Genomic DNA, 16204 nt, shown 5'->3' with positions numbered 1-16204 from the left:
GTCTGAGCTTTCAGAAGTCAGGTAGACAAAGGGCATAAGTGGTGCAGTGGTTTAATCCATTTGCCCTTCTGTTCTCAGAAGCAGATTCTGCTTCTGGCATAGTATCACAGGTAACATCTGTTTTGTGTTTGTATCACTCTTGACTGGTCATCTGTCAGCATGTAAGCCACCATAAATTCAGCAACATTGGAAATCACTCTTCGGGAAATCCCAGGACTGGAACAGCAGGAATGCTGCTGGCCTGGATTAAGAGAAACTGACAGCGCTATGTAAGGAAGCTCACATGGAGTCTTATGTACTGCAGGCTTGTCTTAAATCAGTGCAACCAAAGCCTTACACAGACTGCAAAAGCATTGATGCTACAAAAAAAAAAAAAAAGAAATATCAAGCAAGCCATGTAAGAGCCAATTCCTAGGCCCAGTGTACAAGGCATCAAGAGGAAGAGCAGCCTTTTATCACTACATAAACCAACTATTCACAGGTCAACCATTCCTGAGTCAGCCTGGTGCAGACAGGAGGTGAAGGGCACAATGTCTGTTCCGCAGTAGTTTAATGTGGAGAGTTTCCTGTCTTGCCCAACCAGTTCTCTGCAGCAATCTATCCTGGGTAGCAGATTTGGAGATTACTGGCATTGCTATAAAGCTGCCCTCTAATTTTGCTGATATTAACAACATTTTCACACATGGAAAGTATGAAAGCAGCAAATGAGCCAGAGTTTCAGTGTCTGCTATGCATGCTGTGTTTGGTAAGCTTTCAGGAGAAAAGATGGTTGGAGGAAAGGCCCAGCATGTATTAACTGCAGAAGTGCCTAACTCAGTCTGATCTGCTCAGGATTCTGGCAACAATTAGGCCAAAGATAGGCAGCTATATAGGTGCCCATATATGAATTTAAGTGCCTAAATTTAGGTATCCAGGTTTGCAAATTTTGGCCTTTATTCATAGGGGCCATACTCAAAGATTTAAGACATGAATGGACACAGTTACTCCCATATTAATAATGGAATGCCTTTCTTTATAGTGTCCATTCCTGTCAATACTTAATTGATACCACCCTTTATTAGCATAGCTAATGATGATGGAAAGATGTTCAGTTTTACTTCATCTCATGCAAATAGCTAAATAACCTACATTTCTATATCTTTAATTTAATCTGTGCAATCTATAGAGACCATACGTTGGATCACTCTGATTCAAAACTGCTGACACACAGTTGGGATTAACCAATCACATATCAGCCACCTATGTGCCAAATCTCAGCATTTAGGAACATTAAAGCACCTTTATCTTAAAAGCCCTTTTCCCCACTCTGATTGCACTGCACGATATTGCCCAGCAGCCTTATGCTGGGTTGGGTCCCTGTTAGGAGTCTCTCTAGGTAATGCACCCAGGCAGTAATTCTTGGAGACAGTCCCAAACTTTCACCTACTCCCTTCAAAATTCACCTCCATATGAAACATAATAACCAACTAGAACTAATTATAGGGTATAGGTCATGAGAGGGTTTGTCCTTGTTTCAGTGGCATTTCTGTCTTCCTGGAAATAACTATTCACTTTCCATACATTTCTTATTCTTGAGCAAATGGATTGCTCATATGGTATATGCAAAATATTTGATGATAAATAAGGGAGGAGACAATTGTGTGATTCAGATTCAATCTTAACATGAATCCACTCAAATTCTAAATATTTGGATGAACTGATTCTTGATATAAAAAGAAAAGGAAATACTAAACAACCTTGTTTAATATGTCAAACATTGAAAATTTGCATTGTAAATACAATATATTGTTGCCTCTTTGGCCCAAGTGGCTAGCCAGACTTCAGGGCCTTCGGGGACCATTTCTGTTACAATGAAACACCGTTTTATGAGTTAGGTATATTCTAGTTGTGATCTTGTTTATCTACAAATATTATACACAGTCTTGTTTCGCTGAACACAGAAGAAACAAACTACAAGCAGTTTGCTTGCTCAGAAATCCCAAAGTCTGCCACTCCAGTGAGCTCTGTGCCCAAGAAGCCTGCTTCCTCTGATGATCACACTCACAACTCCTTCTCCTGACCTCCTGCCTCCAACACACACAGGCTGCTAATCAATTTCTCTGTCCCTGTGTGTGCAACCTGGGAAGCGCCTCAGTTCACATGGCTCAACTCTGACTGCTATGCAGTCTAGCGCTGAGTGGTAGTCCCACAACCCCAGATGTTTTTATTACATAAAGGGTCTTGATTGCTCCTTCTGGTCAGCCTGAAGGAGAGTGCTTGGCACACCCAATGACTTTAATGAGACCTGCAATTGTCTTTGGCTCTAAGGGTATGACTACATTGCAATTAAACACCTACGGCTAAATCAGTCTCAGACTGTGGGGATGTTTCATTGCAGTGTCAATCCTCAGACTTGGGCTGGCGCCTGGGCTCTGGGACCCAATGAGGGGGAAGGGTCCCAGAATCCAGACTCCAGCCTGAGCCCAAATGTCTACACCACAATTAAACAGCCCCATGGCACAAGCCCCGCGAGCCCAGTCAGCTGACATGGGCCAACCATGAGTATTTAATTGCGGTGTAGACATACCCTAAGAGACACCTGCTGGCAGCCATTAGTACTATGCAGCATAGCAATATGCTAGACAGTATACATTTTGAATAACAAAATCATATAAAAGTAGGCAAGGAAACCAGCCAATTCTATTGAGATGCTCATAGCCATAAAATGCTACTTTTTAAAATAGCTGTTAGTGAGATTTTTTATGTTCCTTATGTATGCACTTATAAAATATGTTAATGTGTTCCTTGTATTAGATTAATCTGTCTCTCCCTGAGCTGCCTCATGGGAACTGTAATTTTGATGCCTCATGCCCCCATTTTCCTCTGTGGGCTAGGCTCCCTGGCTGGATTACATGAAGTCTGTAGTTATTCTGTAATATGTTTCCACATACAATATTAGATTTAAGGGATAATAAATTTAAGAAGAGCTTGTGGTCAGTAGGCCGAGAATTTGTCCTACACTTTGGCTTACATTGGTTTATAAAGTACATTATAAAGTACATTTCATTCTTTAAACAAGTGCTTCAATGAAATAATTTTCTAGATATGGGCCATTTGCTACCATCCTTACTCATGCCAAATAGTTCCTTACTTTACAAGCAGTTCCATTTATATCAGTGAAATTACTCACAGAAAAAGATATTGTTCTACCCTCCACAGATCTCTCAGCTTTTAGGAGAGAGGCAGTGATTACAATAAGAATGTTCTGCCTACATGGGGTTTTTGGGGAGGGTGAAAGGGAAGGAGAGGATATGGAAAATGCAGTTTCCACAAATTAATATTTCCTGTGGAAAAATTTACATTTTGCCAACTTTTTTCAATTTTCTATTGGAAAATTGAACTGAATATTTCATTTTGGATCCCATTGACTCAAATTGAAAATTTCTGTTTGTCAAACTAAATGAAAATGTTTCATTTTGGGTCACTTTTATATTAATTTGTGTCCACTTGAGCAGCCATGGTACCTCATGGAAGCTGTGGCTTGGGTGTTTCATGTCCCTATTCTCTGATATGGCCCAGCCTACCCGCATGGACTACATCTCCCATAAGCCACCATGGTCTCCCCTCTGCTTGAACTGCTATACTGCATTATGTCAGTTTAATGACTGCAGGGCATCAAAGAAGACATAGTCCAGCCAGGCACCTCAACGCAGAGAGGAAGTAAGGGCATGAGGCACTGAAGTGACTCCAGGGGGACACAAATGAAGTGTCAAACCAAGCCAAAATTAACATTTCAATTCAATCAGACAAATCAAAACACAAAATTTTGATACAGGAATGTCAAAATAATATGTTCTGACATTTCCAAATTAACATTTTTCTAAACTTTCCATGCAGGGAAAATTCAGTGTTTTGACTTTTTGTCCCTAAGCAGGATGAAAATTTTAGAAATACCAGAATTTCTCATGGCATACAAATTCTGATTTCTGACCAGCTCTACTAGTAGTAGTCTAGCAGGTTTCCTCAATTCTACTACTTTTAGGCATTTTATGTATATGAAGGAGGCAAGTGGCAGTGTGTGTGACAAGATTTGTTCCTCAGAGCTATCATTTCTCTCTGTCTGCAGACTCAACACAACAGTACCACACTGCTTCTCATTCAGAAGCATCTCTCTACAATCAGGAAGGCTAGCAACTTTCTTTTCTTAAAAATGTAAGTTCCATTTAGCAGAAAATACTGAAGTCTACAGAAAGACTGTAAATCCATGGCAAAGTGCAGAATTTTTCTGTGATGTGTATTTCTAGTGGCTAAAATTATAGCTCATTTCTCCAAGTTAGATTAAATCCAGGATGAATAATATTCTTGCTCACAGGAGTGGCATTTGCATTATAATATTCCCCAAACCACTTCTTTTGCTTATTACATTTCCAAAAACAGGATTTCTCCTCATGTAAGCAATTCCCTGATGAACAGGTATTTATAATAGAAGTGACTGGGAGTGGTTGGTGATTTTTATGTTATTTCAATAAATAATGTGCATCACCTACCAGTGTCTCAGTTTTGTTTAATTATTAAACAGTACAGCCTTTCTTCTGATTTTTGGAACTGTGTGAGTAGAACTGTTACTTTAAATTGGTATTTCAGGAAACCTTCGCATATTACCAGAACACTGCAACATAATATACACAGGTGGTACATGAGTTTACTTGGTCTTTCTGCCCAAGGGTCAACATGCAGTGTGTGCTGCATATGCTATTAAAGGTATCAAATTTTTATGCAGACATATGGCAGTGTTGAATTTGCTGTAAATGCATTGTAGAAGAAGTAAAATATAGATGTAGAATAAAACACTTCACGATAAAAAGACTGATCATACTTTCACAGGTGGTAGTTGCTGGAAGCTTTGCTCAAACCTGAGTAATAGTAGCCATCCTCCTTCTCCTGATGTCACCAGTAAAACAGTGTCAAAAAGGAAATAAAGAGAGCAGACATCACATTTTTTTCAACTCAATTCTTTCCTTTAGCTATATTGTAAAGAATTATTTTTTAAATTATGCTGGCCAGTTTTTTCTGCCACTTTCCCTTTGTTGTAACTTGCTATGGTAATTACATCAATGGATGTACAGTACTTGTGAATATTACCCCAGCCTCTTATAGGTCCATCTCTCTGGCAAAAAGGCAATACTTTTTTCCATAGGAAGCAGAGCCAGCCTTAAATGTTGCTTGGATGACCTGCAAAACAGTTTTACACTAGCACCTCAACATAAGGTGTAATGCGGTGGGGGATGCCAATTTATTAGCAGCTTTTTCTGGCAAGTAGCTAAGGTGACCAGCTGTCCCTATTTTATAGGGACAGTCCCACTATTAGGAGCTTTTTCTTATATAGGCGCCTATTACCTCCCATCTCTGTCCCAGTTTTTCACACGTCCTGTCTAGTCACCCTACAAGTAGCCCTGGCAAAATAGTTATATAAAGGGTCAAATTCATACCACAAGTTCATGGCCTCCATCCAAACGAGCCATGGTTAGGAAACAATTCAGAACTCACCCCAAAATACTGGTGAAGCTCATGGCTTAGCTGATTAAGGACTTATGCACACATTGTGAGAGTTGAGCGGCTTATTCATTGGAATGAATACTGGCCGGGTGGCCTCTTTGGAGTATACGCCAGGGAAATATATACAGCTGGTTCATCTTATATGGGAGAGGGGAATAGGGCAAGTCATCCCCCCAAATGTAACTTGCAAAGACTATCTGACTTCAAACAGCAGTTAGTGTAGTAACTCTGTGGGCTAACCTAGAATTTCTCTTTTAAATTGTAGTGTTTGCATTTTCCTTCTGCCATACTTGGCAATGTGCATTTATTATTGGCATTTGAGAATGTATCTTTACAAATTTTATTTGTTCTCATTAAAGGCAATGGCAGTTTTGCTACAGAATCCAGTGGGTGCCCGGTCAGGCTATGCACTAGAAAGGGATCCTGGACTTGTCTGACTTTGTCTATTTTAACACATAGTCAGCAGACTACTCCATGCATGGGATATCTACTACAGATTTGAACCATTTTTCATGTCCATTCTGCTCGTCTTTGCGGTGTTTTTCAAATATTTTTGAAGACTTATTTTTTGGATGCTTTGCATTTTTAATTGAACCTTCCATTCTCCTCCTGACATTTCACTCACCAACTCCCAAGGCCTTATGTCAAGTCCCATTCAGCTTTCCTTGATGGAAAATGGGGAAAGTCTCATCAATTTCCACTTTCTGTCAAGGAGAGCTGAGTGGGACTCTATTCATAGTTCATTAGAGCTGTGGATTAATTGACCACAGGGAACACTATTGGGCAACACACTCCTAGGGCCAGCTGGGGCATAACTCCATTGGAATGAATTTGGCCTTCACAGTTTCGTCAGGGCCAGGGAATGAGAGGAAGAACTAGAAATGTTATATATATTGTTTGAAAGATTCTAAGTACCTTGTACAGTGTTGTAAGTGTTTAGAGTCAAAGTGTTTAAGGCCAGAAGGGGAAAAAAATCAGATCATCTAGTGTCTGACCTCCTGTATGTCGCAGGCCACTAATGCACCCGCCATCCACATATTAAATCCAACAACAGGAATTAGACCAAAGATATTACAGCCCTCAGGAGACTAAACTATTTCTCTTCAGGAAGCTGCTCAATATCAGTCTGAACCCAGCTCCACTCCTGTTGCTGCAACTGCCACCAGCTCTCACCTATTTCTTACTACTTTAACAGCAGCAGAGGAAAATAAAAACACATGCAACATTTGTAACATCCTAATGCCTATTTTAATATCGCTCCTCGGGTGGCTTTAAATTATACAGTAATCCTGGTGGCGTTTTTCTAGTCTTTCCCCACAAGAGTATACATTTTACAGTGCTGAAATAGGACAGGTTGCAGGAACCACAAATCTGAATAATTTTTGCAATTGCATGTGTGTGTCATATACAATGTATTGAGTCTCTAGCTGTAAAAGTTAAACGATATTTGCATTCATTAACTATATATTAAATCTAATTCTGTTAGGTCCAGAAGCACTAGATCTGTCTGTTGCTGTTGCTGCTTAAGGACATTATATCTTCTGTGCACATTCTGTTTCATGACCTAATAAAGCCAGGAATTAGATCCTGGCTTGATGCCTTTGGAAATCCAGCTCAGTGAGCATACAACATGAAAGCTGTGGATGTAAATTATTTATATTCAGCGTCCAAAATATTAATTTACCAAAAAAGGTTTAAAAGATTAAACAAACGGTGGGCACCATGCCCACAACAGAACTGATTTAAGAGACCTTTCCAAATCACACTTATTATCTTCCAGCTTTGTTACAGATACCGTACAAAAGGATTGTTAACATTTCATCAAGTCTATTTACAGAATCAAAGACTTATAATTACATTTCATAGTATGTACCAAAAACTTATGCTCTTCTACACACAGAAAATCATGGACTAAAAATTTTTGTAAAGATGTATTTTTATTGCTTTTAGCATTTGTAAGCGTTAGAGAACAATTATACAATTAAGTACAAAAAGAAAAAGAAAAAGAAAAAAAAGAATAAAAAATACTTGGCACTTGTATAGCTTGTTTCACCAGAAGAGCAGCTCAATGCATTCTACAAATGTAGGCCCTGACCCTACAAATAGATCTATTTGCCGTCCCCTTGTATCTACACATAGAATTATTGAAGTCAATATGGCCACGCATTAGGATTGCATTATGACTGATTACTGAAGTTTTCCTTTAAATACATTTAGTCTCCCAGTGGTCTGAAAGGCTATTTTTCAAGTACTGAAAGTTCACTGCTGCAGCTATACCATTGCTTTTGTGGATCACATCTATCTAACGTATTTCAATGGCAGCTGTCTTCTTCACAGCTAAAAGCCACCTACTGCATGAACTATGCTTTCCCTTTTGTGATCTGGAATATGGTGAATCGAGCTCATTAATGAAATTCACTGTATGTCACCTTTATCTCCAAGCTACATCACCACACCCCAGAAACCCACCAGATCAACCTTCATTATTTCCCCCTCTTGGTCTCTTTTGGAGGATAATTGTGCTGACAAGTCATTACACTGCTAACGACATGGAGAGTAAACCCTCAGCTATATTTATTTCCTATGAATCTATGTTAAGTTACCACCTGCAAAGTAACATCTCTCTATTTTATTTATGAGTAAACACAGACCATTTAGACCTGGAACAAAAATGTGCCCAAGAGATGCATGGGCAGCAAATTATTCAGGCTGCTGAGAACCTGAATTTTAAAAAGATGCATGAAGTCAAACTCAGGTCATATTTGGAAGAAATTAGAGATTCACATTTAGTGAGGTTTGAAAAAGTTGCATTTCATTTTGTTTGTTTAATAGGTTTTATTTTTTCCACACCAGTTTCTGACTGGGACTAGAAACACCAAACACTATGAGAAAGGCTTTTTTTAATGGCATTTTCCACCAGAAAGTGTACGAACTGTCACAAGTGTCTGTTCTGGAGACATTTACAACCCAATAGCTGGTTTCTTGATCCTGGTTCAGTCTGCTTTGCACTGCTGAGGTAGCACAAAGCAGTCAGAAAGCTGCCCTAAAGGGGAACCTGAGAATTGCCCCTATCACAGGGAGTCATTAGATGCTGTGTGGCACCTGTCACTACCCTCCTTAGTGAAGTTGGTTGAGAATGGCCCTTTTTGCAATAATTGAAATTTTCTGCAGGAATATTTCAATTTCGGGGAAAAAAAAATCTCAGTTTTCTGTTAGGAAAAATTGAAATGATGGATTCCTGGTTGACCCCCTGGTAGGCTCCTGTCATTTCACTTTCTGCCTGCAGAGAGAAAGTGAAGTTGACAAGAGCTTTCCAGGCAGGTGGGAAGATTGTATTTTGGTTCTCCAAAAAGAGGTTTTTTTTTGTTTTGTTTTGTTTTTTTCTGGAAACCCCTTCCTGCAAAACAACTTTGTGTTTTTGAATTTTCATCCAGATTTGAATGGGGGAAAAAAAGAGTTAAAAAATGGGAAAATTTTTCAGGAATGGATTTTCATTTTCCAACCAGCTCTATTCCTCATAACGAAAGGCATTGTCAGGTGCATGAAGGAGGGCATGCCAGGCAAGAAAGGGAGTGTGATATCTGGTTTCTGTGCATCCCCCTCCCCTCCCAGTTCTGGGAGTTATCTTGATATGGTGGTTGGGCTTTATTGCTGTTTCATATCTGAAATAGCAAAACCAAAGATATCTAAATCGTGCCTGTTGTTAAGATATGTGTGTGCAGTGATCCAGATGGCAAGTTTTATTATTGGTTACATGAAACAATAGCTGGCTGCATGAAGGCCCCAGTTAACCCCGATAAGGTGAAAGCAGGGACAGGATAAAGGATGGCGATAGCCAGAGGTTGATTAAGGCTAAAATGGATTTCAGTTGTGCAAACAAGAAACAGTTTTGCATCATAGTCAATCCAGGCCTAGCAACTACACACAGGCCAGAGGCTTCTAGTCTGTGTGCCCCCAAATGACAGCGTGAATGGCTGAAAGGGTGGGTGAGGGGAGAGCAGTTGGCACCTGTGGGTGCTCAACGCATTTTCAGAGCAGTGTGTGGCCAAGTTCCCAGAGTGCCTTTATATTCTGTGCAATCCCTGAGGGCAGGGCTAGGGCATGGTTTGTTACTCAGCATTATGGTGTCATTATCTAAAGTGCACAGAATCCCCTTCAGGTTTGGCAAAAGGTGTCATGGACAATCATGCCTCAGGCCTGAGTAAGTCAGAGGTGAAAGCTGTTTTTGCTTTAGCAGTCACACACCATCTTCCTGTGCACTCAGGCCTGCCCTCAACATTAGACTGGACACATTTGGCCTCTGCTCAGGCTTCCCCCCCTCACTCTTCCACACGCACTTCCTCAAGCAATGACACAAGAGTAACCAACAGGAACAATGTTGTTGTATTTAAAAAACAAACAAACAAAAAAAACCCCACTGAAATGGTCCCCTGGTGCTCAATCTGTAAAACAAGTATTTTGTTTTAAATTGCTACCATTCCCACTTCAGAGACAGACACGCGTGCACATACTTACAGAGGTGCCCTCCAAGCAAAACACTTACCTCAGTCAGGGGTGCCCCAGGTTTTCAGGGCCTACTGGAGAATCTCTAGCATGCTGGAATAGATAAGACTGAGCAGGGGAATCAGTAAACCAGCATGATTCTCTGCCACCAGTCCACACCTAAATCAGTCACAAAAAAGAACTCATACTATCCCATAGTCCTCTGATATCCATTGATCACTCCTTCCTCAAAGATCTGAGATGGTTCATGGTTGTGTCCCAGAATCTAAAAGATCTGTTTGAAAAACTGACAGGTTGGTTTTCCAGTTCCCCCCTGCCCCCCAAGAACATGACTTTTGGGCCAGTTATTCTTTAAAAAACAAAACACCAGTTTTCTTTTAAAAAACTTAACATATACTTACAGGAGTGAGCTCTGGACGTTTTGCAGGAATTCACAGGGACATATACAGCACAGTATTCATTTCAGGTGGAGCAGATGAAAGCTGATATATGTTGACAGTAAAAATGAAAAAACATAACCACATTTATCTGCACCTACTGTTTAGCTTGTGGCCATAGTCACATTAAATAAAGCTCTTGTATCACATCTGAACAGACAGGTAAACAAATTTAGCCTAAAATAAGAATATCAGGGCTTTAGAGTTTTTCCCTTGTGACAGACTGGGTGTGGGTGTGGAGAGAGAGAGACTATGTTGCAATATCTTTAACACTAAAATGCTACTAGCAGAGATTGGTAAATTACATAATCATTCATTAGCTACCACAGTGATGCAGATATAAACATATTGAACAAAAAACAAGGCAAAACACAAGAGTTAAAGGGCCTGCCCTATTTTAAAAAATTAAATATTAAAATTCCCTGGCTACAGATCTTGTTCCATATTCATTCATTTTTTACTTGCCTTCACCTGGAAACAGCAAATACTTTGATATGGATTAAAAGAGCCAAATCCTCCACCGAGGTAAATCAGTATAGCTTCATTGACTTCAGTAGAGCTAAGCCAATTTATAGCTGCTGAGAATCTGGAATAAAGAGTTTTTCATTCCCTGTAGCTTTTGGAAGTTATGAGTACTACCATATCCTTTGCTGAAATGCTGGTTTATAACAGCAATGCTCCCCTGTAAACAAATAGACAGAGGTTGAGATTTTCAAAGCCAGCAGGTGGAATTTAGCCACACAACTCCAGCTAAAATGACTGGGAGTTACAGGGCTAGCTACTTTCTAGTAAGCTTTGAGAATCTCATCCATAATCCTGCAACCTCTGATGAGAGAATCACAGTGGGGTTCAAATTTTTATATTTGTATGTAGTTCTAACCTCTGGGCAGCCAGTTGTTGCCACACTGTTTACATAGAGAAAAGTGGAGTGATTAGTTCAAGTACAGGGTTCCACCTGCCTTGTTTTCAAATAGTGTTGAACTCAGCTGTGTCCCCTCAGCCCTGCACAGTACAACAGCACTGAGGTATGAAAGCAGCAGCGTTGTCTAATGATTCAATGAAGGTAAAACAAAGAATGGAGAAAGAATGCTGACCTCTCTCAGACCACTTCTCAAGACCCACCCCTTACTATAGTCAACTCCCTGACAACACTAAGTGAGTGGCCTGTTAAAAGATCCAGTAAAGCCTCTTCCTCATTTATTTTTGTACATCTATTCCTTAGAGAAAGAAATAGCTAATCAGTGCAACCCTGTGTCCCTATTACTGCCACGTTTGCTGACCTCAGCAACCACCCCCCCACTTTGTGCCACCCCCGGGATCTTTTCCTTATTTAGACTGTAAGTTTTTTTAAGCAGGGATTACCTTTTATATAAGTTGGCACAGCACCTAGAAGAATGGGGTCTTACTGCAATACAAGTAATAAATAACAACAACTGGAAAGCATAAAGGGGAGTGGGCAGATGGAAAACAAACAGTGACAAGAGACAAAGACAAGGCTCTGAATTCATTCCTGCACGAGTGCTGAAGCCAGGGGCTGGGGGACTGGTTCTTCTCCAAATGTGGGACTGCTGGGGATTGGGAGGAGGGTAGGGGGCTGATTCTTCCCCAAAACTGGGACTGCAGAGGGCTGGGTTAACTTCTGGTGCAGGTAGAGTTGCCCTGAAGGCTACCCTAGCATGCATCCCAGCCGCAACAGGATAGGAAGTTCATTTAACATTTTTTGTCCTTGCCAAGTCCTTTAGATTCATTTATCTGAAAACAAAGCTCACCCACACACTGAATCTATTATTCACTGGGCCTAACACTGACAACTTGTCCAGGTCAAGTGTAAATCTATGTCAAGAGCCATGCGGAAGGCTGGGAGAAAAATCTGTTTTTAATTAACTATTCTTGATAAGGTCTCTTTGAAACGTGTGACATACTGTGTGACTCAGTGTATCTGATGCTCTTAGCTACCTTATTAACTACAGGTCTGTAGAGGGATCAAGATGGACAAATATGGCAGTATTCTTCCCAAAGATCTGTGCGCAGTCCTGCCTCTTGTGCAGCAGCTGGGAGGTGTAGTTCCCAGCTCAGGTAGACATACACACGCTAGTTGTGGTCGAGTTTGGCCGTGGTGGCACAGGTAGCGGCTTGGACTAGTCACCTGAGTACAACCCCATCTGAGATCATAGGTATGTACTTGGGTGTGTATGACTACTCAAGCTGGGAATTACACCTCCACGCTGCGGTGCCCTCAAACTTGTTCCCAGTCAGAACCAGGAAGGGCAGTGGGAACCAAAAGTTTGAATAAGCTATTAAAAAGTTAAGCAAATCTGTTCACCTTTCAAAAAAGTTCAAATTTAATTTTAGGCAAAAATTCAAGTGTCTTATTTTATCAGGACTGTTTTGCTAACTTAGAGCCCAATTATCCTATCTGTTTTAATGCATGCATAAAAGTCCTATTGACTCCGATTCTGGGTGCATTCTAAGAGCCTAAATAGATACCAAGTTCAGTGGGAGTTGCTCATGTGCAACTGAAGGGATAATCATATTTTATACAGCTTGGTTTTGCTATAGCAGCACTTTGGATAAAAATGTTGTTTCTCTTTCTGATATTATTAGCTAATGACATATGTGCTCAATAAAGTATGAAATCCCTGAACATCAAGTAGAGTTTTCCATTTAAAGGGCCAGTATGCCCAATCTAATATGAAATCCATTTAAAAATATTAATTACAGTAAATGGTAGCCATCTTTTACACAGAAACTTTTCTGACCATAACCCCATTGAAAGTGACAAGCCTTTTTTATTTGGAGCTGGAACAGGATTGGTGAAAAAAACATACCACCATTAAACCATGTGAAAAAATCCTATGTTTTCACAGCACTTTAGTGTGTTTCATTTAAACTCACTTTAATGACCCTACATGCCGCCAGAGTGGTGTAAAAGGGAGTTTGTGTAAATGCGAATCAGGCCCAGTGTGTTTTCTTCATCTCTACTTCTGTTGTGTGTTTTTGTAGCTGAAAGGATTAAGCAATGTCCATGACCAACAAGCAATTTCACATTCATGGAATTTTGAAACGCAAGGAAACTAAACTAGAATCCTGGGGGCTGGTTCCCCTCTCAGTTACATTGGTACAAATCAGGAGCAATTCCACTGAACTCATTGTTATAAATGAGTGGGGAATCAATTCCCTGCCATTATCATAGATTCTGTGCATGCGCCGCTGCAAATGGATCTGTGTTTTCCCTGTGCCAGAATTCACAGGAGTTGGATGTGGAGTTTTTCTCCACCTGCAAGAATTGGACAGTGACAGATTAGTAAATATTTGTAAGTGGTTCCGTCTCTCTCCACAACGTAGCAGTCATCTCTGTGCATTATTGACTGTGTTTATAGGATTTGTGCGTGAACGTGAACCGTGAACATGAACAGTGAACACTTTCCTCCACGTGAAACATGCTCCTCACTCTTACCCTGTGCGGTCATATAACTGAATTGCATACTGGGAGCATGTTGACACTGTTAAGGCTAATGATCGAACAACAACAGAAAGCACATTTGCAGACAAGTGGATTATAATAATTGCTTGAGCAAACAATATAAACAACGTCTTGCAAATTGGTTTTCCATCTGCGTTAGCAACAGCAGCATGATGGGTAACTCCCATTCTTGAAAGAAGTGGTGCTTTCCAGGAAGTCCAATTGTTAACGATTGGTAACCCCATGTATGCATGCGCCGGGTACCCTACAGTGCCCCATAGGATATATAAGGACATCAGTCCTCATGGACGTACAGTGCTCAAGGGTTTCTAGTGTTGCCAATTTTCACGATTTCCTGGTGAGTAACATAATTTTAGCGTCACCATTACGGGAGAAGCTCTCATGCAATTGTCAGCCCTCTCCAGAGGAAAAAACCCTTCTCACTGGCTGCCTTCCCCACTTTCCCACCTCCTGGGAAAGATTAGCCAATTACAGCTACTGCAGAGGCAGGCAGAGCTCTTTTCCCTCCTCTCGGCTCCTGAGAGGAGATTTCGGGTGGGGGAAGGGCAAAGGAGAGCATCAGACATCATTCTCACAGGCAGGGAAGAGGTGACAGGGGTAGAAAGAACCCAGCAGTTCAGGGCAGCTCTGTTCCCTTCTACGCCCCTGTGAAAAATGGCTCATTTCACTTTCTTTCCCCCTCCCATTTCCAATCCTGCAACGCCCAGCCTGGGAAGGGGGAGAAGTGGTGAAGAACCCTGGAGCTTGCTCAACTCCTCCAGGCCTGGGAAGTGGGAGAGGAGCTTCACTGCAGCTGCACCCCCAGTCCTGGCTGTGGAGGGGGTGGAGAGCTGCTAGAGGAGCAGAGGTGCACTGAGAAGCAAGAGGCAGATGTAGGGCTGAGGAGGTCAGAACTGATGTGGGGCTGGTGAGTGCAATGTTAATAGGAGGGGGCGAGGGGCTGGGAGGGTGCATAATTAATTGCTGGGTTGGGCAGAGAATTACTGAGCTAGAGTTTGGTGGATTGTGAAGATGCTGGAAGCTCTGCACAGTCAGGCAACGTTTTATACAAATCCTTGTAATCTGATCTCAGTCAGATCCTCCAGCAAAAGCTCCTGCAGTAGGGGCAAAAGTCACCTTACTGTATAAATATGGGAGAATTGGCAACACTATTTTATCACTCACTTTTGGGGCAAGCAGGTCAAAAATCAAAGAGATCAAAAAAAGGCCACCTCCCGCATTTAAAAAAAACAAACAAAAAACAAGTCTTGTGATTTATGGGCCAGTCTCACGATTTTTTACCTTTTTTACCGACTGTGTGTGGGCTCCCCGCCCAGTCCTGGCATGAAGCCGAGACCCTGTGGGCAACCCCCACCTGGTCCCCGCTCCCAGCCAGAGACAGGCTGCAGCCGCCTACCTCCCACCCGGTCTGGCGTGGGGCCCCCCAAAGTGTGGGGCCCAGGGCAGTTGCCCCGCTTCGCCCTACCCTAGGGACGGCTCTGACTGCAGCACACAGTAAAAAGCCAGTCTCACAAACATACTCGCATATGTTTGATATTCAGATGTCTCCGTAAGCAAGTTTGGTCACATTCTTTCGGTACAGTTATAGCATACTCAGGAAAAAAAACAACCCACCTTTCCCCTATATACAAGCCTTTAATCACAGTTTAATGCTGAATTGAGAATTCAGGGCAGTTATGAATGTGTTACAGAACATCTTATTACGGCTGTAGACAGAGGGCAGGATTCTCAGTCCATAAAATGCCTTAGTGCTGCATAAACACCACAGAGTGAACTAACTCAAGTTGAGGTTCCCTCTGGAGAAGTCCATCTTTATGGGAGAAATCTCTTGCTGGTGTAAAGCAGACTTTTAATGAGACTTGAAACCCCACTATAAGGGCCTCGGGCCTCAGTTTCCCCATCTGTAAAATGAGAACCCCACTTTGTGGATCTATGAAGAAAGTTGCTGTGTAAATACAAAACTTTCATTTTTAATACAATATTTTCTGTAGACACTTTAAAAAGCAGCATCTCTTATAAAATTGAATCTTAAGATGAACAGAACAATATAAAATCAAACATTTATAAGATTCACTTAGAACCATTTATCAGATTTCTATTTTTAGACCTCAGTTAGAGTAACATATTTTTTAAATGCTGAACAAGTAATCAAATTGCAATCAGCAAATCTTTAAAGAGAGAGAGAGAGAAGATTTAAACACACGTTGCCACATTTGAGACTAAAAAGAAAATTCTCCTCTCTAGT

At 41.1% G+C, this 16204-nt stretch overlaps 1 long non-coding RNA gene across 1 annotated transcript; it reads right to left on the bottom strand.

Moving 5' to 3' along the window:
* Nucleotides 1-9902: 9902 nt before the first annotated feature.
* Nucleotides 9903-10685, bottom strand: LOC137145249 (uncharacterized). The gene is made up of 3 exons (XR_010917618.1): nt 10440-10685; nt 10079-10197; nt 9903-9977 (listed from the first exon to the last, which is right to left on the bottom strand). It is a non-coding gene; the product is annotated as an uncharacterized lncRNA (long non-coding RNA).
* Nucleotides 10686-16204: the final 5519 nt, after the last annotated feature.

Source organism: Emydura macquarii, unplaced genomic scaffold (assembly GCF_026122565.2).
Source record: "Emydura macquarii macquarii isolate MOO-44397 ecotype Brisbane River unplaced genomic scaffold, CSIRO-AGI_Emac_v2 contig_3517, whole genome shotgun sequence".
Lineage (NCBI taxonomy): Eukaryota > Metazoa > Chordata > Testudines > Chelidae > Emydura > Emydura macquarii.
This window is presented reverse-complemented; position numbering and strand designations above follow the sequence as displayed.